This window comes from Stegostoma tigrinum, chromosome 22 (assembly GCF_030684315.1).
Source record: "Stegostoma tigrinum isolate sSteTig4 chromosome 22, sSteTig4.hap1, whole genome shotgun sequence".
Lineage (NCBI taxonomy): Eukaryota > Metazoa > Chordata > Chondrichthyes > Orectolobiformes > Stegostomatidae > Stegostoma > Stegostoma tigrinum.
The window spans coordinates 18,030,276-18,049,063 of record NC_081375.1 but is presented as its reverse complement, the minus strand read 5'-3'; the positions used below and the strand labels follow the sequence as shown (position 1 = coordinate 18,049,063).

Below are 18,788 nucleotides of genomic sequence, written 5' to 3'. Positions count from 1 at the left end.
GGTTATAATTGAATTTATCTGAATCATGGAACAATGCTTCGCGGGACTTTGTGGTGCCAATTTCCTGTAGCTCTATTGGGGTTAACAAGGCCTTGTAAGAACCGTACTGCAGTGAAGCATTTGTTTTCTCTCTTCACATCGTGCTGCCGGGGTCTTTCCTATAAAATTACAGCTTGCAGAGAGATTATTTTGCCAGTTCTTTTGAATAGGTGTATGTAGACGCATACACACACACGCACACAAACACACACACACACACACACACACACAGGCACACACAGATCCTCTCTCTGGTTGCTATTTAGAAATTGTAAGCACATTTTAAAGAATGCTTTTGTGACTGAGAAAATAAGAACTCTTCTTGCATATTTGTGATAATTTTTTAAGGTTTCACAAGTCACAATATTGACAAATAATGGAGCACAAGAGAGAGAACGCTTGGCCTAACACCCAAACAGCTTAAGTTGTCTGTTTTAATCCCTCTTTGGTTGGTTTGGCTGGGACTGATTCTGTTGTGTGGGTGGGGCATATGCATTTTCTGTCACCCACCCAAAAGTACGAGACACCCAAAGGACTCCTCAATGCCTCTGTTTCTTACATGTAACTCAGTAGTAACATATGTTTAGAATAAACTTGTCCAAATTCCATACTCTCTTGTTCGGGCGCACTTCAGTATGTCACATAATGCCACAACTAATAGATGTCAGGAACACTTTTAACTAACATCCAGTTAATTACACTTCTAAAGAGAACATAATAAATTGGATGGAATTGTAATGAGCTGGATCATTAAATAACTGCAAGGACTGTAAAGTGACTGCTGGTGACAGTGCAGCAAATTCAAAATGAACATATTTTATTGCCCATGTGTTATTAATGTACCTGAATTGATGGAAATACTATTTGGTTTATAACCTTTTAGTTCACTTAACTATTATTCCTAATTTACTTGTTTTGAAACAGGAATCACCCAGCCATTCTGGTCTCTGGATTTTCTCATCCTGTTTATGGGATGCTGGTTCAAGCTTTGCAATTCTCTCACGGCCATTTAATCTCACAAATAATCCAATTTAAAAGTATTTGTTAAAATGAAACTGAAGCGTAACAATGCAACTAGTATTTATGAAAGGAAAGGAAGTGTTTTGCTGAAATAACACTTTGACTATTAAGTTAGATGTGCAATTAACTGAAGATAACGCTCCTAGTACTGGTATGCCTGAGCTGACATCCATTTCCCCAGTTCAAGAATTATATGAAAACTGGAAAGTAAAATTTAGAAAATCAGTTTCCTGAGAGAAATTTAATATTGTATTTGCCCACACATGATTATCATCCATGCAATGAGGCTCCTTGTATGGGAATGTGATCACCATTTGATAAAAATTGTGAAATCCTACGTTCTGTATTGCTAAGATTACATTGGAATTATGACAAGAAAATCTGTTATTTGTGCTCAGACATCTCTGGAGAAACGTCGAGGATGAAGACTGTTTAAAGATCTCTGTATTGGCAAAATGAAAAATAAATTCCAATGCAAATTATGATTCATTTCTATTTTAAATTTGGAGTTGAGGATAGGCATTCCTGAATTTAGGTGTGATGAAGGCTCATTTGAATTGATCCAGAAAGTTTTGTGCAACAAGTTCACAAGTCTTCATCATTACCACAAAGTAGCTGTAACTTTGTTTTTAGAAGCTTCTATGTCTACCAAGAAAGTAATGTGAAGTTTACAAAATTGAGAACTGCAGACAATGCGATAAAATGGTGAACAAAACAAAAACAAAGAACTGTGGATGCTGAAAATCTGAAACAAGTATTAAATACAACTAGAGAATCTCAGCAGGACTGGCATTTTCTGTGGAGACAAAGCTAAGTTAACATTTTGAGTCCCATGACCCTTCATCAGGATAGGGTTTTGATAAATGTTCTAACCTCATGCATATTGCTGATTCCCTTTGTGTCTCTGCAGGTGGCCATGTCTTCAACTACCTCGGCCCATTCCTGTTTTAAACTCTCTTCTCCACCTGTTTTTCCTACTTTGCCAAATTCCCACAATGTGGACCAGTGGTTTTCTGCAGTATAAATCTTAAATGATGATGAGACAGAGTACAGGGAAGAGACAGAGATAATGGGAACTGCAGATGCTGGAGAATCCGAGATAACAAAGTGTGGAGCTGGATGAACACAGCAGGCCGAGCAGCATCTTAAGAGCACAAAAGCTGATGCTTCAGGGAAGGGTCTGGCCCCAACACGTCAGCTTTTATGCTCCTAAGATGTTGCTTGGCCTGCTGTGTTCATCCACCCCCACAGGAAAGAGACAGACAGCTTAGTGGCATGGGAGTGGAGGACACGCCCCTGTCAGGGTCAATGGTGGGTGACAGTTTCAATAAAGATTAAATAGGAATAAATATCACCAATGATCTATCCTGGTCCATCCTGACGCAACAATCAAGAAAGCACACCAATGCCTCTACTTCCTCCAAAGGGTAAGGAAATTCTGCACATTCATAATGGCTCTTACCAATTTTTATAGATGCTCTATAGAAAGCATCATTTTCAGAAGCAACACAGTTGGCAATGGAAACTGCTGTGCCCAATAACAAAAGAAATTACAGAGACTTGTGAAGGCAGCCCAGTCCATCTCAAAAACCAGAGATAATGGAAACTGCAGATGCTGGAGAATCCGAGATAACAAAGTGTGGAGCTGGCCTGCTGTGTTCATCCAGCTCCATACTTTGTTATCTCAAAAACCAGCCTTCTTTCCATAGATAACAAAGCGTGGGGCTGGATGAACACAGCAGGCCAAGCAGCATCTCAGGAGCACAAAAGCTGATGTTTTGGGCCTAGACCCTTCATCAGAGACTGGGATGGGGAGAGAGTTCTGGAATAATTAGGGAGAGAGGGTGAGGTGGACTGAAGATGGATAGAGGAGAAGATAGGTGGAGAGGAGCGTATAGGTGGGGAGGTAGGGAGGGGATAGGTCAGTCCAGGGAAGAGACGGACAGGTCAAGGAGGCGGGATGAGGTAGTAGTTAGGAAATGGAGGTGCAGCTTAAGGTGGGAGGAAGGGATGGGTGAGAGGAAGAACAGGTTAGGGAGGCAGGGACAAGCTGGGCTGCTTCTTTCCATAGACTCTGTCTACACTTCTGGCTGCCTCTAGAAAGCAGCCAACATAATCAAAGACCCTTACCACCCCAGTTATACTCTCTTCCACCCTCTTCCGTCAGATAAAGGATACAAAAAACTGTAAACACAAACCAGCAGATTTTAGAACAGCTTCTTCCCCATGGTTGTCAGGCGTACAAATAGACCTCTGCACCTTCTCTGTAGCTGTAATGCTATATTCTGTACTCTGTTCTAAGACCCTGTTGTACCTACATAAGGTATGATTTGTCTGATTAGTACACAATGCCATATCTTTTACTGTCTCTTGGTACATGTGACAATAATAAATCAAACCAAATCAAAATGAATACTTTACTTTAAAAGAAAATGAGGAATGGACATGTTGGTTCAAATGTTCCAATCACTAGTTCGCCATTTCTGCAGTGTAGTTAGAAATTGTTCAAGTGGACCCTACAAATTCTCCCGCACAGCACACTCCAAGGGAATTGCCTGGGAGACTGAAGGTTCACTGTACCATTAACCTCCACCTGGAACCCTATGAGAGTATCCATTTAACTTAGAGAACCTGAAAGCCTCCCCCACAGTTAGGCAAGTAGTTACCCGGCTAAAATTACTCAGTTAAATAACTAGTCTAACTCCTGAATAATTAATAAACTGAATCCCCCCTCCCCACTAACATACCACACCCGCATTTCACCTCCCACTTAATCTCAAAACAACAATCCTAACTTTCAACCTGACACCCCCTCTATCCCTGGCACCTCTACTATAGGATCTAATGCTCTACCATCACCAGCATCGCCACCGGACACAAGACACACCCACTTGCACCCTCCCCTCCCAGGACCTTTACGTCTCAGAACCTGCAGCCCTCCCTCCTGACAGGCTAAGTGCCTCCTCTCCCTCCTCGCGGCCCAACTGGAGTCTGACATACCATTGTTCCCCAAGGATCCCATATTATCATCCCCTCCCCTAACACCACTGCATCCAACAACAATCCCCCACCCTGGGAACCAAACCTCTTGTACCTCTAACATCACGCTTACCTTATGTGCTTGGATATTCATAGGAATAAAGTTTGTGAAAATCACAGAATGCAACAGTTGTCTGCCATGAAAGAAGGGGCATGATTTGCATTCCACTCACTGTCCTGGACTGTGAGTAATCTGATCAGAATCTTCTGATTGAAATGTAGAACTCTTTCTTAACATGAAAAAGGAGAGTACCAACAACTTGGGTGTGATTGTCATTCCTCAGGCTATTCAGCCTCTGTTTTAGAAACACAATGAAATTGAGTGAGAGAGTTTACGATCAATATACATGGAACTACGCAAAGTCTTGCAGCTAGCTTTCATGTCTAGACAAGACACTAAAGTGCTTTCAGAACATTTCTGATAATTTATGAAACTGCAACAAAGCTTTCCAGCATTAAATGCTGCCCTTATCTAATTCATTAAATGAGCTTGCTCACAATACTTCTTGCTGATCTTCTGGTTTTGGAAGGGAATTCCAAAGAATGGTCATGGGAAAAAAAACACGTTCTATTACACATTATGTGAATTGGTGAAATTCGTGCCCCATTGTTCGATAGTGACCAAATCATCAAAGATTGTTTGTAAGGACAGTGAGAAAATCAAGGATGCTTGACTGAAAAAAATGCTTCCAGTTAGGGATGTTTAATTTAATAAGGCACATTTTTTACAGCAGAGGGAGAAAATAAGATCCACACCAGCAAAGAAACAGGACCCTGGCTAAGATCCATCAATAAGTGAAGAATTCGGTTTAGCATTTATCTACCTTTTTGAAAAGCCATACTAAGATTTTTGATTAAGGGATTAAACAGTGCTTTAGCTCGAGTGGAGGAAAAGAAACCTCTTACTGTACACAGTCAACCACTTTGAATCTATCTTCATCAACCTGCAGAGTATATCTTTAGTGGTTCAAAAAAGAAGCATCATTCAGTAACATTTCAAGACTTCAAACTGGAAGAAACAAACATGATAGTGAATGTGTGAACATTTAAGATTTAGGCACATGCTACCTCCTTTTTAATCACCACTTTTTTTGAGTGTACCTATGAGTGTGTGAGTGAATGCATTGCAAATACGTATTGGGTGTTGCATAATGAACGTTTATCCTTCATTAAACTATTTCTTATGAGAAAGTCTCTCTTTTGTCCATTCATAATAATTACAGCGCTCGGGTGTTAAAACACCTTTTCCTTTGTGAAAACACATCTGCCTTTGTTCAGTCAACAGGAGCAAAAACCATCTGTTCCCTATCTGTAATATCTTATGACGTTTCTTAAAACCTTCCTCTTTAATCAAGTGTCTTGTCACTAACTTTATGCCTCATGATCAGGTTTTGTTTTGATTGAGTTTTCGTGAAGTGCACTTAGAGGCATTGATGTTTTACTATGGTAAAGGTGCTAAGTAAATTAAGGCTGTTTGTATTGTTGTAGTTCTGGAGAATTTGATCTGCAGCGATAACTGGCACAAAGAGCTTTATTTTGTCTATATAAAATTGGGGAAAATGTTTTAAATGAAATAAAGTCTCAGGTTCAAACATAATAAGTTACATTCAGTTGCCCGGCACCATAGCCTTCTGCTATAGGTTTGAATTCTAGCTATACTAGGAATTTATCAAAATAAATTTCATCAATAGAGCAAAATACGAAGCAAATTTAATGGACAAAATTACTAGTGTTCCTAGACTACTGTAGTGTGTTTTGTTTGGAAATTTTAGGCAGAAACATTTCAATTAACATTTGTTTCCTTATTGTTATATGCCAATGCAGATGAACTTGTTGGACTTACTTAGGTTGAAAGGCAACGTCTAAGATTAGTGCAGGAGAAAGTGTAGTTTCAGCACATTGTAACCAACTGTGAATGTCAAAAAGTTTTTGTGTGATGAACAAACTAGAGTTCAGTGGTTAGCACCACTGCTTCACAGCGTAGAGACCCAGGTTCAATTCCAGCCTTGAGTGGTTGTCTGTGTGGAGTTTGCACATTCTTCCCTTGTCTGCGTGGGTTTCCTCTGAGTGCTCTGGTTTCCTCCCACAATCCAAGGATTTGTGGGCTTAGTGAGTTAGCCACAGGAAATGCAGTGTTACAGGAATAGGGTAGAGGGGTGGATGTTGTTCAGAGGTCAGTGTGAATTTGACGGATTGAATGGCTTGTTTCCACATTGTAGGATTTCTACGATATCCAATACCTGTAAACTTTTCAGAAGCGTATCATTACCTCAACTGGAAGCTGGAAGAATTACGAACATTATGCACTTGTTCAAGAAATGTTGTAAGGATAAGGTCAGTAATAATGGATGAGTTGTTTTAACTTCAGTGGTGGAGAAGCTGCTAGAAATTTTCTAATAACAATTATTTGGGATAGAATTTGAAGTCACATGAATATAGTGGGTTGCTTAGCAAGTGTCACCATGGATTTTTGTTGGGGAAATCATACTTGGCTAACATTCTTGAGCTTTCTGAGGAGGTAACAGAAAGGCTCATGAGAGGAACATTGTTTTTGTCATGTATTTGGACCTCTAGAAAAGGACACACAACAAATTTATGAGAACATTATAGACCATGGAATGAAAGGGGCGGTAGCAACATGTATGCACAATTGGCTTAGTGATAGGAAACAAAGAGTATTAGTTAATAGATATTTTACAGGCTGAAAGAAGGTTTGTAATAAAATTCCCGAGCGTTTGGATTTGTAACCCACTCTTTTGCTGATACATATAAATGACCTAAATCTTGGTGTGCAGGGTACATTTTCAAAATTTGCAGATGACATAAAAATTGGAAAAATTGTAAACTGTGAGGAGGACAATGTAGAATCCTGAAAGGACATAGGCAAATTTGTGGAGTGCATGGCTAGATGGTAGTTGAGGTTCACTGTGTGATGTGATGTGTTTTGATAGGTAAAATAAACTGAAACACAATACAAACTAAAGGGCATAATGCTAAGATCTAGGCCCGAGAGGTCAGCTTTTGTGCTCCTGGGGTGCTGCTTGGCCTGCTGTGTTCATCCAGCTCCACACTTTGTTGTCTCGGATTCTCCAGCATCCGCAGTTTCCATTATCCCAGAAGCAGCGAACCTGTGTATATGTGTGCACAGTTCATTGAAGGTGGTGGCACATGTGGAGAGAACAGTTAATAAAGTGGCATTATTTATGGGGGCATATAGTACAAGAACATGGAGGTGATGTCAAACTGCAGTTTTGTACCATTGTGCATTGGTAGCGGAGGGAATGCATGTTAATGGTGGTGGATGCATTGCCTATGAAGTGAACTACATTGGCCTGGAAGGCATTGAATTGACTGAATGTTGTTGATTGGAGAATTGCTCAATAAAAATGCAAACTGATTTCAATGCTACAGCCTGCCCATTTTTTTTTAAAAATGCAAATGCCAATACATTAAAACGAGGTTAAAATTGTGATCAGAGATAATGGGAACTGCAGATGCTGGAGAATCCGAGATAACAAAGCTCTTTCGATTCCTCCCACTTCCTACAGAAAAAGGGGGTGGCCATGGGTACCTGTATGGGCCCAAGCTATGCCTGCCTCTTTGTAGGTTACATGGAACAGTCCCTCTTCTGCACCTACAGTGTCCCTAAACCCCACCTCTTCCTCCGTTACATTGATGACTGTATCAGCTACGCCTCGTGCTCCCAAGAGGAGCTCAAACAGTTCATCCACTTCACCAACACCTTCCACCCCAACCTCAAGCTCACCTGGACCATCTCCAACACATCCCTCACCTTCCTGGACCCCTCTGTCTCCATCTCAGGCAACCACCTAGAAACCGATGTCCATTTCAAGCCCACGGACTCCCACAGCTACCTAGAATACACCTCCTCCCACCCACCTTCCTGCAAAAATTCCATCCCCTATTCCCAATTCCTTCGTCTCTGCTGCATCTGCTCCAAGGATGAGGTATTCCACTCCCATACATCCCAGATGTCCTTGTTCTTCAAGGACTGCAACTTCCCCCCTGCAGTGTCTCCCGCATTTCCCATAACTCATCCCTCACACCCCAACCCCGCAATAACTGCCCTAACAGAATCCCCCTAGTCCTCACATACCACTCCACCAACCTCCGGATACAACATATCATACTCCGACACTTCTGCCATCTACAATCTGACCCCACCACCCAAGTCTTTTTTCCATCCCCACCCCTGTCTGCTTTCCGGAGAGACCACTCTCTCCATGACTCCCTTGTTTGCTCCACACTGCCCTCCAACCCCACCACACCCGGCACCTTCCCCTGCAATCGAAGTGCTACACTTTCCCCCACACCTCTTCCCTCACCCCCATCCCAGGCCCCAAGATGACTTTCCACATCAAGCAGATGTTCATCTGCACATCTACCAATGTGGTATACTGCATCCTCTGTACCTGTTTTGGTTTCCTCTACATTGTGGAAACCAAGCAGAGACTTGGGGACCGCTTTGCAGAACACATACGCTCAGTTTGCAATAAACAACTGCACCTCCCAGTCGCGAGCCATTTCAACTCCCCCTCCCATTCCTTAGACGACATGCCCATCCTAGGCCTCCTGCAGTGCCACAATGATGCCACCTGAAGGTTGCAGGAACAGCAACTCATATTCCGCTTGGGAACCCTGCAGCCCAATGTTATCCATGTCGATTTCACCATCTCCATTTCCTACCTACTAACCTCATCCTGCCCCTTTGACCCGTCCGTCCTCCCCGGACTGACCTATCCCCTCCCACCTCCCCAGCTATACTCTCCTCTCCACCTATCTTCTCCTCTATCCATCTTCCCTCCGCCTCTCCCTCTCTCCCTATTTATTTCAGAATCCTCTCCCCATCCCCCTTTTCTGATGAAGGGTCTGGACCTGAAACATCAACTTTTGTGCTCCTAAGATGCTGCTTGGCCTGCTGTGTTCATCCAGCTCCACACTTTTTTATCTTGCATTAAAACGGGCTTTGCTTAGATAGTGAGGATATGTTTTTACCTAAGCTCTTTGACCTCAAACAAAATTAGACTTCATTTTTGGCATTATGCAACACAAATTATTACTTTTTAACACATGTATTAAATAGCTTTAAAAATATTAAGACTGACACTCTCTACTCAGAGAGTAGTAAGGGCGTGGGATGCCCTGCCTGCAACAGTAGTAGACTTGCCAACTTGAAGGGCATTTAAGTAGTCATTGGATAAACATATGGATGATGATGGAATAGTGTAGGTTAGATGGGCTTCAGGTTGGTTTCACAGCTTTGCGCAACATCGAGGGCTGAAGGGCCTGTTCTGCGCTGTCATGTTCTATGTTCTGTGTTGTATGATAACATTTTCCTTATTGTAGGAGTAATTCAAATTATGATCAAAACAATGTTATAGAAGCACACTAACCAGTCGATGAGTTCTAAGTCTTAGACCACCAGTACTTTGAAGAAATTCTGTTCCCTAGTTGGGTGTTTATATTTAAGTTTGCAGTTTTCCCATATAAGAATGCTAACTTTGACAGCGTTTAGTTATCAGAGTAGATTTATGATTGGAATTGTGCCTGCAAGTTATTAACTAATTTGGTTGCACATTTTCTGCAGCTTCCACTGACTTCACATTCCGCTCCACACACAAGACATTTCACGACCAAGGTGCACTGGAGATGTTCCCAACAACGTGATACCTTATTACAGAAATGAAATTTCTTGACACTTGTTTTTCTCAAACTATTTCCTTATAAATTTTAAACACTCCTGTTATTTGTTTCTCATTCGTATGCCCAATCACACTTTTGAAATATTATTAGCATATTTTTAAATGTTTCATACAGTACTCACTCATTTCCCTCCCAGACTTCACTGTCTAATGAGACTAACAAAATTCAGAATTGACTGCCAAAAGGTTGAAGACCAATTCCTATGGGAGTTATCACAGCCAAACGATACTTGGGTCGATAAATATTGGATATGTTAAGGACCTTATACACATTAAAGTAATTACAGCACAATTTTAAATTTAAATAATGGCAGTGTTACAGTCAGCAACACTCAATAAACTCAACACCCTCCAGGCCAAAGCAACTTCTTTCATGGGCACATCATCCATCACCTTTGACATTCATTCTTTCCATCATCAATGCACAATGGTAGTAGTGAGCACAATCTACAAGATGTATCGTCATTACTCACCATGGCTCCTTCAATAGCATAATCTATTACTGCAACCTCTACTATCTAGAAGCGCAATGGAAAGTTTCCCATCACCTCCTTGCTCTTGGACTTTTCCATTGACTGAAATTGTGTCCAGCAGGTAATTTAATGGCAGAAACCCATTCAAGTAATCAATGACAATATGTGTTCATTGAAATATATTCAAAATAAATTGATCAAAACTCTTTATATCTTAATAATGACTGTTTCAGTTAAGTTTCTGGTGACTATTAGGACGTTGATAGGGGAAGATTTGACAATGGTAACTCAATCGAATATTTGAACATTTGACAATGGTAACTCAATTGAATATTGCATGGAGGGAAATAAACATTTGGAAATGATTATTACCTGAGAGTGGTGCAGTGCAATATTGCACATCACAGTTGAGCCCAAGCTTATAAATTGTACAGATCTTGGTGGATAAGGACTATAGACTATTTCACTATCTGAGCAATTGCGAATGGAACTGAACACTGTGCAGTCATCAATGAACATTCGTACTTCTGACCTTCTGGTGGCAAAAATGTCAATGTTGGATATTTGAGACTAGGACACTGCTCTAAGAAACTTCTGTACAAAATGTTCTGGCACTGAGATGATTGGCCTTTAATAATCACAACCATCTTCCTTGTAAAAGTGGCTGTTCTGATTCAGTTTCTCATTTTAATTTTAGCTCAGATTATTTTGTGCCACATCCAGTCAAATCCTTCTTCGGTATCAAAGTCAGTCATTCTCATAAGAAACCAAAAGAAATGTGGATGCTGTAAATCAGGTACAGAAACAAAGTTGCTGGAAAAAGCTCAGCAGGTCTGGCAGTCTCTATGAAGGTAAAAACAGAGTTAATGTTCCAGGTCTGGTGACCCTTCCTCAGAACAGTTCTGAGGAAGGGACCCGAAACGTTAGCTCTGTTTTTTCCTTCACAGATGCTGCCAGATCTGCTGGGCTTTTCCAGCAACTTCTGTTTTTGTTGTCAGTCATGCTCAACTCAGCTCTGCAAAGGAACAGTTTGGTCGGTGTTTAGCCCAGGCCATTAATGAAGACTGGTGCTGGTAGACCCCAAATTGAGTATCAATCAACTGGTCACTGTTAAATAACTGTCAATAGCTTAATTAATGACACCTTTCACCATTTGGGCGATGAGGAGGATGCAACTGCATCTCCTCACAGTAGGGAAAGAGAAAAGCAATTTCCAAAGATGAAAAGGGGCATTTTGACTTCCATACTTTCCTATCTACAAAAGGTTTGAGTGGAGCCTGATAAGGGCGTGTGTCACATGGGTTCTGGCTAGATTCGGAGCAGAAATCAGACAAGAAATTCAGTGAGGCTGATCTCGAAGTTGGGAGCATCTTGTTCATCTGTTACACTTTTGACAAACGGTGAGGCATTGATAATTAAGGGGTCATTAATACTTTTTGAAAGCCTTGTTGATGGCTCAACACTCCTCACTATTTTCAGGTTTCTACCTTAAACTCATAAAAAAGGGAAACATTGAGAAAACTCAACATGGAAGGCAGAGTGTGTGCCTGGTGAATTCAGCTTGCTGACTGCTTCAAAGGACCACCATTTTGGAAACTAGTCCCCAACATATCAGCGCACATTCCATGGGCACCAGCCACATGGATTGCATATCCATTGTCAGTAACATCTGACATGTGGCAGCCTGTCAGAACATTCATGGCACATCTGCAATCCATTTGCTGAATGCTCTTGTTCTTGAATGCTGCATCTTGGGCTGTGCGGCCACCCATCATTTGTAATGCCACAGCTTGGACAATGTGTGCTCAGGAACACATGCCAGCTCAGGGACTGGACCAGACTGCATCTTCAGGCTTATCACTTACTTCCATAGTGCTCACTCACCTTGACTGACCTGATACTCACTATATCCCAGCCATGAAGAGTCTTGCATTGACTTTTTGCACTTTGCCTCCACAGCAAGAGATTTCAGACTCATACTGCTTCAGTATTGCCAATTAATACAGGCACAAAGTCAAAAAAAAAGTTTGTCAGCAGGCCTTAGGTCAAGGACAGGACAATAGCCTTTGGTCAAGGGTCCCACTGCGTAAAGTCAAGGGCAGCCACTGGTAACAGTCAAGGGGCTTGAATAGGATCACTCATCCAATTGGAAAACAGAGTCAAGATGGTCTCCACATAAGCAGTGAACAACCAAACTTCAGGCAGCGCACCAGCTATCTTGGCTCTTTCTACCCCATTCTGCAGGCTGTTTTCCTCCTGGAACTGACAGAGAGGCAGCTATTAGAGGAGATGAAAGTGAGCGTGCAGCTATTGGCACAGGTGGGGAGGTGTCCCGAGCAAGTGAGAGGCCAGCGTAGAGGGCATACAGGGTTAGTGCAGTTGGAGTTGGAGTGTGTGGCAGTGAATGAGGAAAGGTGTTGCAGCCATTAGTGAGAGTGCCAGAATATGAGCCTTGGTGGAAGGTGGGTGCAGGAGCCCAGACTGCATGGAGGTATCAAAGAGAAGATGGTGATGATTATGCTGCTGGCGTGGAGAAGGTCATTGACCTTTTATCTGCAGTTGAGAACATTCTGCTGGATTGTAGAAACTGCAGTGACCCAGGTGGGAATCTCAGGCTGGCGTGCTCTGTTGTTGTGATCCACACTGCTGGTAAAGAGAGAAGTCGAAGTCCCAGTCAACCCCATCTTCTCCAGCGGGACATCCAGGTCTCTGTCCACAAACGGGACCACTAGTTTTCCCTCTCTTCCTTAGCTGGAGTAAATGTCAGGAACTGCATACCTCTGGTCTGGCAGTATTTGAACGGGTGTGCGATGGGCACAAGGGATGCTGGTGAATTCCAGGATATCCACTGAGCAAAGAGTTGTTCTGGGTGTGGCACAAGATGCCTACTTGACAGATGCCATGGTGTGAGGCATGTAGTTAATGAGACGAATTTGCTGAGAGGCAGAAATTCTTTCATAAATTCCCTGCAAGTCAGACAGCCAAAAACAGATAAGATTCAGCCGTTAACCTTTATTTCAAAATACACTAACTCTTGGTTGTGGTAGTATGCTTGTTTGAAAATTGCCATACACCAACGGCTATATGTTTCCAAAATACAGCATTGACTACATATTGGTTGTACAGCATCTTTAGGCACCCTGAGGCTGTGAAAGGCAAGGCACAAATGTAAGCCTTCCAGTCCCTTAAAAATGAATATGAGAACTGCAGATAAATGGGTAACAATTGCAAAAATAAGGACTGGCTAGCAACATTGTGTTGTCATCCCTATGGTTCTCAACAGGTGACAAGAGGAAAATAACAGGGAATTAGGAAGGTTAAAAAAAATAGGGCAATGATTCCCCTGGGCCTTCAATGGCTCAGGTTGTATCTGAGTGTAAATCATTTTTTTTCCCTACTTGGATTCTACATTTTCAGCAGATGGTGTTATTTTGGATATTTGCTTCCAGCGCTGATTACGTTAAAGTAAATTGTATTCAAAAAGTCTGCAATGGTGTCAGTTTTTTTGTTTTACTTCACAGAACAATGATAAATTGCTCTGCCCCAAGCCCTTTGGTAGAGTGGACAATTCCAAATCTACTTAGTCATCAATCATTACTCGTAACGTTGTGTTTATATTTTTAGACATGTGGCTGTAATCTTGCCTGGAACCTTTGCTGACTGGATCAAAGACCTCAAAAGGCGATTTTAACTTTTTCTTCAGAAAATGCCAAAAGAATTGTGGCAGTTCTATCAAATACCCACCAGGTTACTGTCAGTAATATGGCATGGCAATTGCACACTGACAGTCACATACACCGAAGATCTATTTATTTTAATACTCAAAGTTTAGTTTATGCATCACACTCAACAGAATGCCACTGACAGTTTTGAATTTTAGTTGCTGTCTCAGAAAACAACAATTGTAAGTTTTCAACATGCCCACTGTAGTTTCTCAAAAATTGAATATTTTTATTTCTTGATTCGCAGTAGAGATGTTAGCGAGTTTTGAGAAGATTTGTAGTAGAGATGTGGCATTATTTAAAAATTATCTTTCTTATTTAGCAATCTGTTTAGATCTCTTTTTAGCCTTGACCAATACTCATCATCCAGTTATTTTTAAAATAGATGACAGTCAACTCAGGGGTGGTTCCCTCCGACAGGTGTTTGGCCTCAATAGATGCCTGTTGCTCTGTCTTCTACTCTCGCTGAGAGGTTGCCCTGCAGGTGTCAGGTCTTGCTCAGGTTTTCGGGTGGCTGATTTTCTTCTGCTTTCACTGTGTCAGCATCACAGACTTTTCCCTTCATTCATTCAGAGGATGTGGGCATCACTAGCTGGGCCTGCATTTGCTATCCAGAGCTGTTAAGAGTCAGTCATGCTACTATGGGTCAGGATCGCATGTAGGCCAGACTAGGTCAAGAGACAGCAGATTTCATTCCCTACAGACCATAATTGAAGCAGATGGGATTTATGCCAATTGACAGTGGTTACATAGCCCATGTTACATTAAAGTTGTATTGCATCCTAAGAGTGGGATTTGAACTCATGGCCCCAGAACATTAACCTGGGACTCTGGGTTACTAGTCTCGTGACATTATCACTATAACACTACCTCTCCACTGCATTGCTATCTAATCTAATACCTGTATTCATCCAACCTTCATATCACTACAGCTAGCTAAAATAGATTAAAATATGTGCTCATCATGACAATTTTTTAAAATGGAAATGATCTAACAGATGAAGCTTAATGATTTCAAGTGACGGATTAGAGGGAGGAGCGACTGCAGGATCATTTTGTTGAGAGAAAACCAGAGCAGAAATGTGGCATGAACTGTTTGGGACATAAGGCCTGTTTTTGTCCTCAATATCCTTTCATAATGAGGATCTTATGATACAGTTGTAATGTCCCTGCTTTTGGCCAAGAAGCTCTTGGTTTGAATTTCTCATATACCAAGCCATGTTGGCCTACTACCTTGGCCAAACAGTTGATGATCAGATTGTAAATCCTTCCAGTACTCCTGTTGGTAGGCATGAAAGCAGGAGAATTTCCTGGTCAGCCACCCTGCAGAAGGCAATGGTAAACTGCTGCAGTACTTTCCCCATAGGTATGGAGAAATCCAACGGATGTTCATGGCCCAGCACTTGCAAATGAGGATGGAAAAAAAGACAAATATTCAGTGCATTTCCTTCCTTTTTTTCCCCTTATTCATTAACAGGATGTGGGCATCGCTGGTTAGGCAACATTTATAGCCCATCCCTAATTGCCCAGAAGTCAGTTCAGAGTCAACCACTTTGCCGTGGGTCTGGAGTCACATGTAGGTCAGACCAGATATGGATGGCAGTTTTCTTCCCTAAAGGACATTAGTGAACCCGTTTCCAACAATCAGCAACGGCTTCATGCCATCATTAGATTCTTAATTCCAGATATTTTATTGAATTTAAATTCCACCATCTGCTGTGGTGGGATTCAAACCCAGGACCCCAAAATGTTATCCAATTGTCTGGATTAACAGTCCAGCGACAGTACCACTAGGTCATCACATACACCCCGAACCTAAAATTTAATGACAGTCATTGTGGGCAAAATTTGCTTTAAACATTAAGTTAGTCTATGAGGCAATAACATTGTAGTTTTACAAAAGATTTTTGCATGCTTCGTTATTTAAATGGTTCTCTGTAAGCCTTATTTTCATTCTATTGTGTTACAACCCCAGTATGGATGCATTACATTCAAAGTTTTGACTTGCAAGGTACCTCAACATCGAAAATATTCTTGGAAGAAGAATGTAAATGAAGTTAGTAGGATCACTTAATTTGCTGATTGCAGCTGAACAGATCTTCTGAAGTTTAAATAGTTGAGGAGCAATTGACTTAAAAACTCCTAACAAGCAAAACTCGCAAGCATAAAGGGGATCATGAAAAGAGATCATGAAAAGGGGAGAATTATTCATACATATGTAATGCTGTTATTTAAGATTCAAAGGGCTCAGCAGTAACATGTAATCTGTGAAAATTTTGCATTGAAATGTGATATATCTAAATGTACAATCAATCAATATGCCTTTCTCTATTAGCTACAAGTCCGGTGTACAAAAGTGTCATTTTCAATTTTTGTCTGATTTACATCTTTCTTCAATGGGCTGCATGGTGGCTCAGTGGTTAGCACGGCTGCCTCACAGCGCCAGGGACCCAGGTTCAATTCCAGCCTTGGATGTCTGTCTGTGTGGAGTTTGCACATTTTCCCCATGTCTGCGTGAGTTTCCTCAGGTTCTCTCCCACAGTCCAAAGATGTGCAGGCTAGGTGGGTTGGCCATGCTAAATTGCCCATTGTGTTCAGGATGTGTAGCTTAGGTGGGTTATAGGGAGAATGGGTCTGGGTGGGATGCACTGAGGTTCGATGTGGACGTGTCGGGCTGAAGAGCTTGTTTCCACACTGTAGGGATTCTAATTCACTCTACATCACTCCTTTTCCAGATCGTGGAGAAGTAAATAGATTGGGATGAATCATCCTTCACAGAATCTGCCTGAATAACCCTCCATCAGTTTGGACATCGGGAAAGAAGCGGGTGAGCCAGCCTGCTACACTTGGATACCAGCCAAGCAATGCTTGATTTTATTTTAGGGCAAAAATGAAAATTTTCCTGGTAGTGTCTCATTCAGTTTACTAGGTTAACTGGAGCCTATTATTGCCATTTGTTACAAAAGAGTATAAAGAAACAAGAAAATAAAATTAGCTTGACTTTATTGTGTGCACAGCAGTAGCACAAGAAAGTGTTTTGAATTTGTGAGGTAACTGTTTATGTCTGAGGTAGGAGTTATTCAATTAGCAATCTCTGGTAGCACCAAGCAGTCTTTCAACGTAACTGAGGTAATTGTTTATGGTTTTCCTGGGGTTGTTTGCTTGTGTGACTTAGCATCACAAGCTAATCACACGGAATGGTGGAGATGATGGTTTATATCATGTGGAATTATTTTATTTTTGCTCTATATCAGCTGAGTGTGTTGAACTTTATTGGCAGAAACTTTTATTAGGACTGCACTGTTCATGTAAATAGGGCTATTAAGTAGCAAAAAAAATTAACTGTGTATAAATTCTGCTGTACATCACATGTAACTCTATACATTGAAAACATAGAATAAATAGCATGCTATAATGATCATCAAGTAGTCAGTGTTAAATATTGCAGCAGTGCATGTTGATGCATTTTACAGAACGTGCCATTTTTCTCACAAATAATTTGTGTGCATTGCCTGTGTAATCTATGTGGGTTTGCATCATCTTCTATATGTTAACTTCTTTCTAAATACACAATAGGTAATGTTCCAGGTAAATAATTGGGGCTGCATCAAGTTGAATGTATACCATTAATATATTAATATGCAAAAGAGTGGAAATTTACTTTCTTTGACACTAATTTTAGGTCATTTTCAGATGTTAAGTGTTTATTCATTTTGCTGCTTCAAGTGGTAATCAGTCTGTCATGAGTAAATAGTGTTGTGAAGTTTATATTAATGTAATGAGGTTCATAATCTTGAAATGTCCCAGAGCACTTTACAGCCTGTGAAATACTTACAGAGTGTAGTCACTGTTGGCAATGTGGAAGCCAATTCTTACACACTAAGAGCCTTCAAACTGCATTGTAATAAGATCAGGTAATGTTTTTGTCATGATATTGGTGAGGGGACAAATATTTGACTTCCATGTTCTGTTATAAAATATAGCATGGGATCTATGTCCAACCAAAATGAAAGCCAGGAACTCAGTTTCATATTGTGTGCAAAAGACAGAATTCCCTCAGTTCCACACTAGAATATCAGTATATACAATGCATACCAAATCATCAGAGCAGAGATTGAACCCTCAACTCTCTGATTTAGAGACAAGTATGTTACCCATTGAGCCAAGTCTAACACTATACAGAGTGATGTTCCCAAGGTTTTGTGTGTTTATTTTTAATTACTCTCACTGAACAGATTTCTTAAAGGTAGTGGTTTTGAGATAGAATCATTGGGGTGGTCAAATTTGTCTGATGCACCCTCCTGTATTTGTGCCACAGATTTAAACTACCCCCAATTGCAAAGCATATTTATGGGCTCTATAGAATCATACTGTGAACACAGAAATCTGGCAACAGCCTATTCCTCAGGCAGGTATTGTCATATATTGTGTGCCATATCAATTTGTAGTTAGTGACATTCTGACACATTTGTGTGCATTGCAAATTTATCTTTCTGCACTGTAACATTCTGACACTGATGAAACTTGAAATGCAAGCTCAGCATTTGTGTGCCATGGGTCTCTCGTGGAAAAAAACAGCCAGTGAATCACTCCCAAAAACATTTGTTTCATTTCAAAATTTACTGAAATTTCATGCAAGTTTCAGTAATTTTTGGATTGCAATGACACATGCATGGTGTGTTTCATTTTGTTTCGCAATGTGTCTGCTCACAGTATGAAAAACTCATTGAAGGAAATGGTCAATACACGTATTAAATTTGGCATGACACAAA

The 18,788-nt window shown here is 41.0% G+C and overlaps 1 long non-coding RNA gene across 1 annotated transcript in view; it reads left to right on the top strand.

Annotated features, from left to right (window-relative positions):
* The window catches only part of LOC125463810 (uncharacterized), a 44,122-nt gene extending 27,229 nt beyond the window's left edge, over window positions 1–16,893 (top strand). The window contains exon 3 of the long non-coding RNA XR_007249912.1: window positions 16,752–16,893. This is a non-coding gene — a long non-coding RNA (uncharacterized LOC125463810). The remainder of the gene's footprint in view (window positions 1–16,751) is intronic.
* The last annotated feature ends 1,895 nt before the right edge of the window (window positions 16,894–18,788 follow it).